General features: G+C 43.5%; 1 protein-coding gene across 5 annotated transcripts in view; it reads left to right on the plus strand.

Moving 5' to 3' along the window:
- The window catches only part of NTRK2 (neurotrophic receptor tyrosine kinase 2), a 324578-nt gene that overhangs the window by 10747 nt on the left and 298225 nt on the right, over positions 1 to 15606 (plus strand). The window lies entirely within an intron of this gene.

Genomic DNA, 15606 nt, shown 5'->3' on the forward strand with positions numbered 1-15606 from the left:
TTGTATATTTTTTGGAGTAAAATTTATTATTTCCTTTATGGCTTCTGTGTTGTAAATGTGACTACAAGTCCCCCCCCCCCTCAGAGTATTAAAAAAGTCATTTTCTTCTACTACTTTCACTATTTCATATTTAAAGCTTTGCTCCATCTGGATTTTCAGCATACAAAGAGGAAGGTAACAAAAAATAGTTTTGTGATTTTTTTTCAAGATAGTTAAATCAGGTCTCTTGGTGCTGTAGATTATATAATTCTACCTGTCCCCCAGTAATTTCAACTAACAATTTGGGCCATTTTAGGATCTATCCATTATGCTAACCAGTCTGTCTATTTACTTGTCAGCACTATACTTTTAATCTCCTAAAGCTTTATATTATTATTATTTTTTCTATTCAAGGTATTAGTCTTTCTCACTAGTCTTTTCTTTCAGAATATTCAGTTATTTTTGCATGATCATTTTTCCATACAGACTGTAGGAATTGCTTGCCTAGCTCTCCCCACATTGTGTTGGTGTTTTAAACGAAGACAGCATTACATTTATATATTTAGGCCAGTCTTAATGAGTCTGAAAAGCACTGGATCTTCAAATTCAAACCTCTTGTCTCCTATCTTGCCTTTTCCTTTGTTCGGTGAGATAATACAGCCTCTCTGAGCTTTGGGTTCCCCTGTTGGAGCTATGCTCTTACTGAATTCTCTGGCTTCTGCCTGAGACACCCCTCCCCACCCCCCCCCACCCCGCCTTCTGTCTCTGGCTAAATTCCCCTGCCTCCCTGCCTCTGGGCTGTGTCCCCACCCTGTGCCCTCTCCCAACTCCGGAACAGGTCACTTAGCGACATAAATGCGTGTCTGGCTTCCAATCAGTACACACCACGAGGACATAAGTGACATGAAGGTGAGGACCACGTGCATCTCGGTCACACTCTTCCCCAGCACCCAGCCCAGTGCCCTAGATCTCTGCCTCATACACGGACACGTGGACGTATAGACGTGCGTGCGTGCACTCCCCTACACATCTATCATTGGGATTTCCGAGTGAGAGCACGTACTAGCTGTCCTTTGGGCTGTCAGTTAGGGAGATTTCTAGCCATGACTTTTTAGACATCGGGTTAAGATGTTTGTTGGAATAAGTAACCTTTATGGAATTAAATACCACAACGCTGATCCATGCACAGTAAAAAAAAAAAAAAAATCAGTTTACTGTAGAGACATAGTGTAGTTATAGCTGGAAAGGAAGAAAGACGAAGCTTTGCTGGGGAAGGCGTCTTGTGTATCCAACAGGAGGAAGGAGGGACAGAGAAGATATGGGAGGCTGAGGGCAAGCAGATGACGAAAGGGGCACAACAGGCCAACTCAACACCAGAGGCAGATCCGGGGGAAAATAATCATTCTAGGGACATCTGATCTCCAGCAAGCAAATAGGTCTAATGAGAAAGATCTGTGGTTTTTCTGTTGTGTAAGAGCTGAGAATGGCTATCCCTGTGGCTCAGTTACAGTTTTCCCTGTGACGGCCTTTATAGTGCTTCACTTACAAAGTGATTCTGGTGTGAGGTTGCAGATGTGATTTATCCTCCTTTTCCAATGGCTTGTAGAGGCTCTTCATTTTTCTTAAAGTACTGCAGACATCAGGAATATAAAAAAGATAGTGTGTCAAGTCCAGTTGAATGCAGCATCCGATACATATACTTTTGTGTCTTTGCAATCAAGGTGCATTGGGCTGATCCTGTGAATGTTCTGTGGGACTTCCTTTATATTTATAATAATTAACACTATCAGGCATCTCGAAATTTTGATCGTTGTTTGTGAAACCGATCATAAAACAACTGATAGACATATGAGATTGGGAGTCTTTTAAAATAGAGTGGGGAAGTATATAGGTGAACAGATTGTGTTGAATAATCCAAAAAGATAATTCCCCCTTGAGATAAATAACATCCATTTATTTATGTTTATGAGCTGCAGTATGTTCATAATATACATACAAATGAAAATAGTTTAGACTCCATGTGTATTTTGAAAGTTAAATTTTTAAAAAGGAATGAGCATTGTGGAACCAACACATGATGTTTACGTCTCATGAGAAAAGTCGTAGTTCTGGTTGAGTCGTTGGCTCTCATGGTGACCCTCTGGGGTGAACCTACCATTTCATTTATTCTTTCGCGAAATTTCTCTCTCACCAATGAAGAGTGTCTTCTGGCATGTTGCGGGCACTCTTGAGCTTTTTATTTGCCTCAGTCTACCCTAGAAAGTCTTTCCTCTCCTTTCATTGTGTTTTATACAGTTCAGGGGACAAAAGATACTCTGTTGACAAAGTCCCTTTTCCCATAGGTGGCTGAGTTGGAGGACAGCAGTGGACTGTTTATACATATATGTGTTGATCGATTGGTCAATTCATTCATTTATTCAGTCAGTGAGTCGGTCAACAAATATGTTTTTGAACATGTCCTGCCGACCAGGCATTTTTCTAGGTCCTGAGTAACAAGACTGAGGCCAGCTCCCAATTTTATACGGCTTGTTGAAGGGCACCAGTGGGGGTCCCCAGTCAGGTCACTCCCCACCCTCCTCTCTAGAAGTTCTGAGGAGAGTCTAGCCTGTACGTTAAAGGGTTCACAATTAGAATGAGAGAGACACCACACCACCACAGACAGCAGCCCCCACACTGCTGTCCCCAGGAGTGTGTCTAACAATAGCACGGCTACACCCTCGGGAGGACAGACTTACAGAGAAGGCCTGTATCAGCTCTGGGAATGGACTCAGGGTTCTTAGGTGGGGAATTCTGGAATCCTCCTAAGTCAGCCAGGAAAAGTGTAAGAGCATCCTGTCTGCTCCTAGACTCACTATGTCATCTGGAGGAACTTGGCTGGAGGACCACCAGAGAGAGGGCCACTAATGTCCCTGGACACTGCCCAGAGCAAAGGAAAATGCCTTCTGGGCCTCTGCCCTGGGGATCTGACCTCTGCCTCAGTGTAGTTTTGGGCTGGGATGGCTCTGGAATAGAGGGGACTTATGCCATGGGAATGTGCATGGGGGGTGGGCAGGGTACCCAGACTGCTCCTGCCGTTGCCGTGGCCCTCTCCTCAGAGGGATTGTCAAGCAACAAGGCTCCATGTTTCCAGCAAGGACAGTGCGTGGAGATCCACCCCCCCCCCCCCCGCCGCCCAACCATATCATCAGCTTTGAGCTATCACAGACCCAGAAAGACTGGCCAAGCCCAGATCTGTCCCCAGCAGCGAATGGGGACTGTTCAATGTCAGTAGTTACCTTACCAGCTCCCACCTTTCTCTTTTTCCCATACAGATTTTTAAATGTCCCCTGAAAGGTCTAGATCTGAATGCAATATTTTAAGAATCAGCTTATTATGGCTGAATATATATATATGTGTGTTTTTGGTTTTTTTGTTTTTTTTTTTTTTTAGTGGTACCCTAGGAGGATCCTGGGATTCTGCAAACTGTGTCTAAAAGTCCCTTTCCTCATCATTTCTTTTCCCGAATTGAGAAATCACTGAAAATGTCCATTGGCAGACAGAGGAGGGTCAACAATGTAATTTGTCATTTTCTTCGGGGCTTTGTGTCAGGGAGGGATGCAGGCTGGCAGGTAGGGTCGCTTGGTGGGTGGAGAGCCCCTCCGTGGTGCTGGTCTGCCCCGCGACTTTGGATGAGTTACTCAAGTTCTCTGTGTCTCCGTTTCCCCATCTGTCAAAGTGGACAATCAGAACCTTTCTCATGGGGTTTCTGTGAAGTTAAAATGAGCTGACACATGTAAAATGTTCATACCTAAAACATAAAGCTGGGGTGTTTTTATTTTGTGTGGGTCTTCGTGACTATATTCTGAAGGACAGTAGGCTCCCTGGGGCTGGGGGAGCTGGGAAAGGCCAGAGAATCTGCCTGGATCATGGCACTGGACAGGCGCTGGGGTTAAGAGGACAGAGGTAAAGGGCGTTGGCTCCCTTTAGTGCAACTGTTGCCCTTTTGCTTTTGCTGTGACTCTCCTATGTGGGACCCGGCACGCTCCGCCGAGTGGGACACGGACCCTTGGTGCGCTGAGCAGTCCAGGCTCTGCTGTAGCTATTATTCAGGTCACGCTCTTTGTTCTACAACTTTGTTTTGTTCTGTAGTCCTGGTCCATTTTATTTATTAGGCTGTTGATAACAGCTCCCTGGGAGTCTGGAGGTCATCAGTTACTTTGTACATCATTTTCTCTTTTAACTGTCTCTCTCACTCTTTAATTGTAAAACCTTTAAAAAGAAAGATCTTTTAAAACATTGTGGTGGAATGACATGAAATTTACTATCTTAACCATTTTGTACGAGTATATTTCAGGGGCGAAAGTTCATTCACACTTGTGTGCCACCTACCCTCCCTCTCCAAAACCCTTTTCATTTTGCAAAACTGAAACTCTGTACCCATTGAACAACTCTCCACTCCCCTCCCTGCAGCTCCAGGCAACCTCACTTTTACTTTTGATCTGTGGCGAATTTAACTAACCAGGGGTACCTCAGAAATACACATCCTTTTGAACTGTGATGCATTCTTTGAATTAAAGTTTTTGTAAGAGATCTGTTTAGGATTTTTAGATGCACTCACACTTCCTTTCTGCAAAATAGCTTCTCTGTATTGTGGCCTTACACAACCACTTACGACTGGGATCCCTTTTCAGCAGCATCTTTGTAGTTTCACTCCAAAGAAAGTAATCTCTAACCTTCTATAAAAATGACTAAAGGTTAACATGTGAAGTGAAACCAGTGAAGATAAAATTGGAAGTGTTGCTCACATTCTATCGCTCTCCTTACTCCCACGGCCTATAAATGTTGGATGAAAAATTGTGCCAAAATCAAAACAGACCTTCACACAGAGATCCTAAAATTTTACCACTTGAATCATTCTCTTTTCTTGACGTTGTGCCTGATGCTCATTTTTCTCTGTGCCATGCTTGATCTGTCCTAAAGCTGGAGCAGAAATATTAGTTCCAAAAATGCTCTTCGTATGGAATGATTTGACCTGACTGGAGGCCAAGAGCTTTCAGAACTGTGTTCTGTTGTGATTAGTGCTGACTTGAACGCTTCTTAGAATTCTTAAGGCCTGGGCTAATCATTGGAAGTTCTTCACTAGGCATAAGTGAAACATTGATTGGCCTAGAATAGCAGGGAAAGAGGAATAGACATTTTTTTTTTTTAATGCAAGATAACTTATGCATCGGGTTGGAGTTGCAGGAAGATTTTGTGAACAATCACCCTGAAACCTAAAAACATGGTGGATGAAATTATTTAATCTGTTTCTTGAAAATGACTCCAGGTAATTCTGTAGTCTTGGCCTGTTGGTCATAATGGCCACTTCATTTGCATTGAATGAATGTTAGAAATGTCACGGTTATTCACTTTATCATTAGTATTGGAATACTGGCCATAATTACTTTACACAGGAAGGTCAATAAGGTAAAAGCGAGAGGGAGGGAATAAGAAGTGAAAAAAGGGGCGAGGACTCCCAACTAACTCGAATGGTTGACATAGTTGCTGTAACTGAGCGCAACATTTGTTCTCAACTTCCTGGCGGTGAAAAGAGAAGCTCATTATTGATAAAGAGAATGCCTACTAATTCCACAGGAACATAGCTTTGTCTGGCACTATGTTCTGAAAGGAATTTCTTTTGCAGGGACAATGAGTGATGTAATTTGCGGCTTTTGTAAAACACACAGAAGGAGATTTCATTTTCTTCTTACTGAGAAAGCCAGTGACAGTTGGGGGAAGTGACAAGGACATCAATTCTGCAAGGAGGCTAAAGTGGCCCCCAAATTTAATCTCCCAGGGCTGGCATTATAAAACCGATGCCACATGGGAGCTTGGTCTGCCGTCCCCTTGGCTGACCAGGCTTTGCTGGACTAGAAGCTGGACGGCAGATGATTTGATGTTGTCCCCTCTGACCAGAGCCTGGAAAATTTTAATCTCTGGTACTGGTTAAGGCCAGATCCATTCTCTTTGGAACTCAGACAAGCAGATGGAGGGGCTGACACCCTTTTACAAAGACCAAGCAGCCCAGCCTCTGTGCTCATCCAGGTGGAAGCTACCCTGTCCGCAGCTGCAGATGGGCTAGGAAGGTGCTGGCAGACGGACCCAGGCCAGCAGGGAAGCAGCCCTCCGATGGCCCCACAGTGTGGACAGATGCTCCATTGAGACCTTGGAGTTCCTTCCACAGAGCACAGCAGATGTGGGTGTAGTCTAGAAGCTGCTAGAAGCACGTGTGACCAGATGGCTTCCCAGCCAGAAGAAAAGCCTGCTCAGGTTCCTGAGGTGCTCCCAACCCCAAGAGAGCCAGCCCCTTGAGGGCAGGCCACAATGAGTTAGCTGCACAGTGCAGCCCCAGTCCCCCAGTGAGCCGACTCGTGTTTCTGGGGGTTTCATTCTGACCGACATTAGACAATACCCACCCACACTAAAAATTTAGCTTGACTATGAACTTGAGCCCCTTTCTTGACAGTAGTTGACTGTTGGACCCTTTCCACCCTGGGGCTCTTCGTTTAATATGGTGAAACTCCGTCACAGTGAGTGTTTTTTTACTTGTCTTTCCATTTACCTTTGGTAGGTGGTTGTGACTTCTCGAACGCTCTGAGACCTAACGTGAACTGTGCAATGATTATTAAATTAGTTGGAAAGAAAACAGTGTGTTTTTTGGTCGGAAAAAAAAAAAAGCCCATATTCCTTGCTTCTCCTGGGGCTTATATTTACCACTCTATCAAGTATAAAATTAAACTTGGCTATGTTTCTGTCAGTTTCAGTTTTTAACAACAGAGGAAGCATGTAAAGCTTCTGGGACAGGTAGAAGGGACTTTTTAAACAAAAATGAGGTATTTTTGTTGTGGGCCTCTGTGTCGTTTTTTTTTTATGAGACTCGCTGTAGAGGTGTCTGTGTGTGGAGATGACCTATCAGTGGAGGAGGATAGTTGGAGCATTGACGTCTCAGGGGAGCATTAAGTCAGGTGTCACAGAATCTTTCCATGGGTCAGTGAAATAGCCAAGATCAGCAGGAATGGGACCAGCTGGAAATGTGCCCCAAACCTCCAGGGGCGGTGTTACTCAGCTCGTCCCGACCCTTGCCAGGAAGAAATGCTCGTCCAGTTTGGCGGACCTTCAGGTTGTTGTTGTTTTTTTAAAGGATATGGAAATTCAGAATTCTAAAATGTGAAATTTTGGAAAGTTGACGACTAATAAGAAAATGTGAAAAAATAAAATAAAAGGACCTGACATAGACTAGATGTCGATCTGGACCACATGTGGAAAGTTGGCGACTAAGAAGAAAATGTAAAAAAACAAGATGAAAGTAAGGACCCTGCGTTGAGTAGATGTCGATCTGGATCTCATGTGATTGTTGTGACTTCTGGTCAGCTTATAAGGTTTACCTGTCACATGATTTGTAGGCTGGAGTCCAGTCATAAGGCTACGTGGAAGGCTATCCTAGTAAGTCCGATTAAACTCACCTTTCCTGGGGAGAAGACCAGCATATTTTTTTTTTTAAGATTTTTATTTATTTGACACAGAGAGAGAAATCACAAGTAGGCAGAGGCAGGCAGAGAGAGAAGGGGGGAAGCAGACTCCCCGCGGAGCAGAGAGCCTGAATGGGGGCTTGATTCCAGGACCCTGGAATTATGACCTGAGCTGAAGGCAGAGGCTTTAATCCACTGAGCCATCCAGGCACCCCAAGACCAGCATATTTTATATAGAAAGTCAACTTTAAGGTTTTTTTTTTTTTTCCATCATCAATTTCTCTTGTCATCAATTGTGGTGTTCCTTGGTGTCCCTTGTTTCTTGAGAGAGAAGAGGAAAATGCTGTATAAATACTCAGAAACCCAGAGTGTTATTTTCCTCCATACCAGTTTGCTGCCGTTTTCTTATAATGTGTGTGCTGAAGGGAACAGAGACATCATCAAGTCTAAATGTCCTCTTTCCTGGGTGTGGGCGCTGGAGGCGGGCTGAGAGTAAGCTCGGCAGCTGCGGGGTGACCAGGACAGCCCTGGAACCTCCATTCTCTGCTGATCGTTGGTCATGACTAGCATTAATGGAGTTCCTCATATGGGACCTCCCATGCCCTCATGGGGCCGTCTCCTAATCTCCCCAATACCCTGACAGACGAGGCTGTGGAGTCCTGGGGACTTGCCCCTGGTCCCCTCGTCATAGAGCTCATAAGAGGTAAAGCTAGCGGAGTGCATGTATCCCTTGCACGACTCCAAAGATGATTTCCCAGCTACTTGAATTCCTAGATTCCTGGGGTAGTCAGGCTCTTCTAGGAAACTGCAGTTCCCAGAGCGTGGCATTGTGAAAAGATCTGCAGATTTCTCATTGATCACCGGTTATAGCTCTATGTCCACAGAATGCACAAGAGCCTCCTGTAAAATGTTCTCGTTTCTCTCCATCAACTCTTGTTTTTAGGCCTTGATTACCTGTAACATTTTAGAAATGTTCTGTACCAAAGGTTCTGGATTTACATGTCCGTAGCCCCCGTGGTGTGATACAGCGGCCCCCAGCTCAGACTCTCTAGGCCGGTAGACATGTGTGCAGATCCTGTTCGGACAGTTGTGTGACCTTGGGGTAGTGACCTGGCATGATTCTGCCTCCGTTTTCTCTTCTGCAAGGTGGAAGCAATGGAAACGTTCTCCTGGTACCATTGTTGTGTCAGAGGGCACCCTTCATCCCTGGGTTCCCCAGTGCCTGGCACACAGCACTCCACTGAAGGGAATTACTGATGTTCCTTTATGCCCACGGCCAAAAAGCAGTTGGAAGTGTTCGTGCCACACAGTGTGCATTAGGAGGCTGTTTGAATTCAAGTTCTGAGCATGCTTACTGGGTCTTCTCTGCATTCATGTCTTCACAGTTGGGGTGATGCACCCTCTCCTAAGAACGGACGAGTCTACTGGTGTATTTGTTTAAGCATAGATTGAGACATTCCTACCTGGAGTCTTGCTTTGGTCCATCAAAGTACAGCTTGCATCTGGGATTGACTTTCAAAACTTTCAGCATTTTTGCCGAGAAACTGAAGCTGCCTTGCGTAGAACCCAGAGACCACAGGCAGTAGTTTTTAAGGCTTATTCTATTCCTTATGAAAGAAATCTTCTGGTAGAGAAGTTCCCGTCCACATCAGCACTGAAATGCCTCACCCCATGGCTGTAAGCCTGGGTGCATATCGTAATCTCATGTAGCCGTATGAGTTCTACTTTTATTAGCTTGCTTATTTATTTATTTGGTAGTGGTGTGGGGGTGCTGGGGAAGGTGGCCCGGGTAGCAGGAAGTGTTTCCATTTGGAGGAGTGGCCATTAGAAATATTCACTGCAGTTTCCCTTTCTTTCTAATGTGTTGCCAAAGTACAGTTCAGGCAATAAAGTCTAAGCTAAAGGGAAATTTTACTTTTGAGCAATACTTCTGTTGAGCTAATACACACAAAGACAAGATGCATTAAAGCCACTCTTTGTTCCTTTGGAAGATTACCTGTCGGAATTATCTGGTAGGGCTGTTCAAGCCAATGTGAAATCTTTTCAAATGGGATGAGTTACCCTTTCCAGGAACCTGTAATTCAGAAATGTTTCTGTGAATTTTGCCTAAAATTACCTCTTCTCTCTTCTTTTCCAAAAAAGCCACCCATACGCTTTTTGTTAAGCATAAGGAGAGGAAATTCTTTATCCTCCCGACAATGTCTTAATGAAGGTCCCGGATGTCAAGTTGAGACTGGAGATGCTTTGGAACCAAATGGCAAATAGTATGGACTTTGCTTATGTTCATGTTCTTTACCTTTCAACTTTCTGGGCCCTTCGCAAGCCCTGACTTCCATGTAGGCCCCTCCTGACCTGCCCAGTCACATGTTGTAATTCCTTCCATTGTGTCCTCTCAGCATGTGGACCTCGGCTTGGACCCTTCTCTTATCTGCTGATCAAATACTGTAGCAGTGACCACTGTCCTCCTCAGAGGACATCTCCTTCAAAGTCAAGGACCCCTGGATCTGAAGACTCTTTTTTTTTTTTTTAAGGTTTTGTTTTTATTCATCTGACAGACAGAGACCACAAGTTGGCAGAGAAGCAGGCAGTGGGGGGCGGGGAAGCAGATTTCCCACTGAGCAGAGACAATGCGGGGCTCAATCCCAGGACCCTGGGATCAGGACCTGAGCTGAAAGCAGAGGCTTTAACCCGCTGAGCCAACCAGGTGCCCGGTATCTGAAGACTCTTTCAGGCCATTTCTAGTCTTAACATTCTTGAGACTGAGGGGGCCAGTGGGAAATCATTGCTCCTCTTCTAAGGGTGATCAGTTTTCATCATTACAAAAATTCATTGGTTTAAATATGTTGTATGCTTGCAATCTAAATTTGCTTCTAGATTGGACTAATTTTGCTTTTGAAATTGGCTCTCCGTCCTCCTCTGTTACTGTCTACTGTCTTTACTTCCTTTCTTTGCTTTGTACCTGATTATTTCCTGTTATCACACATGTGTGTTTATGTCTGGTCTTTCTAATGGGATAATAAAAACTCTCAAGTGGGGAACCTGTGGATTTGTTTGATTGCTTTAAGTCAACGGCATCCCAAGAACATCAGCTCTATGCTAGGAAGCGAGATGCAGTGAGATAAATAAGACCTTTCCCTCTGAGGAATTTAACAGCTCAGTTGGGGGTCAGGTAGGTTAAGAGAAAAATACAATTGTGGTTACAAAGAGAACCTTCATTCTCCCTAATTGTTTTAAAAAATATTTTATTTATTTATTTGAGAGAGATTGAGAAGGAGAGCATGGAGGGAGAATGAGAGAGAGAAGCAGACTCCCCACTGAGCAGAGAGCCCGACGTGGGGCTCAATCCCAGGACCCTAAGATCATGACCTGGGCTGAACGCAGACACTTAGTCAACAGAGTCACCCAGGCACTCCACATTCTCTCTAATTCTTAAGTACAAAGTTAAGAAGTACAATAAATGCTAACCAAAAAGAAAAAAAAAATATTGGTTGCCAACTGATGGACTAAAAATGTTCTGATTGGAAAAAAAGTCTTTTTTGGTGTTTCCCCAAAATCAATCAGTATTCTAGGTAATGTAGAGTCCCAGAATAGATTTGGGTGAATTCATTGAAAAGCCCCTTAAATATGCGATTCAGCTTTTAAGGCAGTAGGCAGTGATTCTGGTATGTAGCAAAAGTGAAAAGCAACTATTAAAACAACCCTCATAAGATGAGGTCCTCTATGTAGATTTGAGAAAGAAGGAAGGCATATTTGGGCAAAACAGCCTCGAGGGTTGGAGGCCAGCAATGATTCTAGGCAGATCACTGATGGAGGGTTGGGCCAGAGGGACTGGGAGGTCAAGGAGGTACATGGAGAAATTCTTAAGGAGTACCAAATTAAACCCAAACCTACCGTGTCTGCGTGTCACCATTTAAAGGCTGATGACTTGCCTAAAAGAGAATGAAGTCAGGGCCTGCAGGTTAGGGCGGCAGAAACAGTTGTCTGTGAAGAACCAAAACTGCTCATTCATGAGATTCCTTAGCAGAAGGTGCTGGCACATGGGCTCTGGGCTGATGTCTTGTACTTAAAACACCCGGGGCCTAAGTTTTTGTCGGAGAAGTTAGGGGTCATCATGGAGTGAAAGCTTCTGAGGAAGGTTTGTGCCCAAAATGCCAGGCTTTCCTACTGCTTTGAGGGGAACGAAACACTTCTTGGTTTTAATAAAACCCTGGGCTTTATTAAGCCAAGTTTGACTCGGTCAAGAGCCCTCGGAGTTTCAAGACGCTTTGGAGTCAAAGCCTGTCCTGGATACGTGTCTTCTAGCTGCGTATCCTGGCCTCCGCTTTCTCTCTCCCTCCTCTGGTGTTGTCAATATCCTGCGGGAGGCACGGGGAAGTCACCAGTAGGGGGCAGTCCAACCTGCTCCTTAATCTCCTGGTTCCCGCCCTGGGCTCTGGGGCCAGGAGCAGGCTTTGGAGACTGTCTTTTCGGTGGTCTAGGGAATCATGACCTTGAGCCTGGGGAGTATATGAACACCTTCTAACCCCGAAGCCCTGGGGTCCAGTGTCCCTGCAGTCACTTTACTTGTGTGGCTTTCTTTGTCTGTCTTTTTCCATTCCTCTCTCCTTCCCTTTCTTCCTTCTTCCCTTTCCCCTTCTTTCTTTTTTCTTCGGAAATTTAAAAATTTCCAAAAAAAAAAAAAAAAAAATGCTTCTTGTACTTACATTCCGAGCTGGAGTGCTAGCGTTTTGTCTTTCTTTGTTACAAGTCTTTTCTCTTTTAATAAGAAATAGTTTTCTAGTTTAGTAAAATAAATAGTTAGACGCATCCTCCTTTTGCCAGGTGGGCTTCCTGCAGTCTTCTTTTTATGTTTTACAAATACCCTTGACTGTGAGCATTATGCAGTGCTGTTTTCTGTGTATTTTTTAAAGTTCACATAAATCATGATATATCATATGTACATATCAGCGTGCAATTTTGCTTATGAAGCCTTCTCACTCAGCGTGATGATCTTCCTACTCAAATACAAGATCTGGCTCAACTTTACACTTTTTTTTCTGTTTCTTTTTAAATTTTTTTAAAAAACTTTAATTCTAGTATTGTTAACATACAGTGTACTATTAATTTCACGTGTGCAACATATGGTTCAACATTTCCATGTATCACCAGTGTATCACGACAGGTGAACTCCTTAATCCCCATCAGCTATTGCCCTCATCACCTTCCCACTTCCCCTCTGGTTGTTTCCTGTTTTCTTTCTCCCCCCCCCACTAGGTTTTTTATTTATATAGCTAATCTTGAACTTATGACCCCAAGATCAAGAACTGCCATGCTTTTCTAACTGAGCCAGCCAGACACCCCCTCTGTTTTTTAATTGATGGACACCTGGGTGGTTTCTGACTTTGAATTCTGACTGCATTACAGTGAATATTCTTGTGTGTGTGTGTGTGTGTGTGTGTGTGTGTGTGTGTGTAAGAATTTTGCTCAGGTAAATACCCAGAGATGGGATTACTGCATTGTAAAGTGTGCTGATGTATCATTTTCCAGGACGAACTGCTCTTCAAAGTGATTGTACCAAATTTCACTCCCTCCAACAATGTAGGAGAAATCCCCACATCCTTGCAAATGCTTTATATGGTCAGACTTTATTTTTCTAAATATTTTTAAAAGATTCTATTTGTTTGAGAGAGAGTGAGCAAGAAAGAGCACAAGCAGGGAGAGAGGGAGAGGGAGAAGCTGACTCCCCATCCCACTGAATAGGGAGCCTGATGTGGGACTTGATCCCAGAACCCTGGACCTGAGCCGAAGGCAGACGCTTAACAGACTGAGCCACCCAGGCGCCCCTATATTGTCAGCCTGTAATTTGCATTTTGGATTTCTTGTGGGGTGAGCAGTTTTTCTTCTGTTTCTTGGCTACTGAGGTTTCCCTTCTGTGGATTGTTTATTATTACCTGTACTGGTTTCCATTCCAACCCTATGGTTCCTCAGTTCGAGGTAGCTCAGGGAAGTTTCTTGGCCATCGGAGTAGAATCGATGAGCAGTTTATAGCGGGCAGCTGTGTTGTGGGTATGTCTGCAGATGGTAACTTACGAAGGGCAGTTCTTGTCTTCTGGAGGGCACTTACCCACCTTTTAATCCAGCTCTTCTGTTAATTTTTCCATTCTAACTAGGAGAAACCTTCACGATTTATCCAGAGTATTCCTGCCTCCACAGTGGAAAAGTACTCTCTGGTGACCATTTTTCATAATTTCACATGGTTCTTTTGATGGTTTTCCATACAATCTCCTGTCTGGTCTTAGATCTAATAACTGTTAGTGTTTGCCTAACGTCTGACATATTTTCATCTCGTGAATACTGTGAATTTACCACTGATGAAACTTATCTCCTTTTCCTTCTTTTCTAGGGTTTTGGTAACTAGAAAGCTTAGAATTAAGCCTGTGATTTTGAACCTGATTGCTCACTCTGTTGATATCTCTGCCCTTTTCATTCTTCTGTGTCCTCCATTTTAATTTATGTGAGCTCATTGTTTTTCATGAATACAACCGGGGAGTTTATCAATTAAAAATCTGATGAAAAATGAAATTAAAAAAAGCAAAAGCCATCAATAACTAATAGAAAAGTTAAAGATAAATGCTCTGTGTCACAGATGTTGACTAAGAACGTGTTGAGTATCAGGCCCCTGCCATAAGCATGGAGGACACAGTGGTGGCCTCACCAAGAGATCTGAAAAACTCTTAGATGATTTCAGAACAGTGACAGGTACCGTGCTAGCTTAGCTATAAGGCAAGAACAGGCTTCTCTGGAAGTCCTGGCTGTGACTGCAAAGGAAACCATGCCCTTGCTATCTGCCCCTTTTGCTGCCAGTTACATGAAAAAAAGGGTTACTATTTAGGGGGTCTCTGGAATGAAGTTCTTATTGGGAGATAATTGAGAAGAGGGAGGTCCTTATGGTCTGTATTGAAAATATAGTGGAATAATTTAAATAATCTGAGGTGTCATGATTTAGAAATATTTCATAAAAAATCTTGATGTTGAAAATTGTTTGAGCACTAGGTTGGAGTCTTAAAAGTGTTTCCTTCCAGTGTAGTAGAAAGAGAGCAGGGAGTGAATCCTTTCTGTGCATCTATCCAGACCCTGGATATCAGGGAGAACCAAGACCTTTGAGCAGAAGATGCCTCCTTCTATCTTAGAGGTTGCTTTTTTTTTTTTTTTCCCCAATGAAACAGAGAACAATGTTTATGGAGATACTTTGAAAATTATTTTTCTTTGGTGTGATTTTGCTATCTCAGACCATTTCCTTATTTTACCTGATTTCTAAAATGTATTTTCTAAAAATGGGTGCCCCAACTCTTATCATATATCTTAACATCTATTTTTCCTTTTCTGGATTGTGTAGAAGAAGGGACCCATGGATGCTGGATTTTCTCCCCCGCTAGTTACTGTTTTTCATTTAACTCATGGTGGTTAAGAGCAGGCCTGCGTATTTGCTTTCAATGTCTTCATGGTAATATGTTACATATCTTAATTTTTTTTTTTTTAAAGAAAGGGGAAGACCCATCCTGACACAGCTTCTTATGGTGCCTTTGGAACCCCAGCTGTTGCCCATTCATGGATGTGTCTGTCCGTCCATCCGTCCATCCATCTGTCCACCCTCCCACCCTCTCACCCATCCATTCATCAATCTACCCTTTACCTTTTGAATACCTACTGTGTGCAGGGTACTTTGCTAGATGCTGTGGTGATATTAAGAATTATAGACCAGGATTCAGCTGTCTTCAAAGAGGTTATGACCTAGGAAAAATGAATAGCCAGGACTCGAATAACTGTCGCACAAGGAAATTCCAGTGGTAGGTTTAATAGCTTTGCGTTTGTATTACTAGGGATTTTATTGGTTGGAAGTGACAGAAATTCAGATCAAACTTCCATTAGTGACATTTAACCTCAGAGACACCTAGATCCAAGGGCTCAAGTGGCATTTTTCAGGTCCTCTCTCTTATTATATCTCATAGCTCTTTTTCCTTCTGTGTGCTGACTGTTGTTAGACGGTCTCTTTCATGGTGGCAGGGAAATTTCTCATGGAGGCCCTGGGCCTGTATAACCTTTCAACTTGGATCCCAGGGAAAAAGTCTTTCTCTGTCTGAGCATCATCTATTCGATTTTA

This window comes from Mustela putorius, unplaced genomic scaffold (assembly GCF_011764305.1).
Source record: "Mustela putorius furo isolate JIRA1106 unplaced genomic scaffold, ASM1176430v1.1 tig00000876_pilon_pilon_pilon, whole genome shotgun sequence".
NCBI classification, from domain to species: Eukaryota; Metazoa; Chordata; class Mammalia; order Carnivora; family Mustelidae; genus Mustela; species Mustela putorius.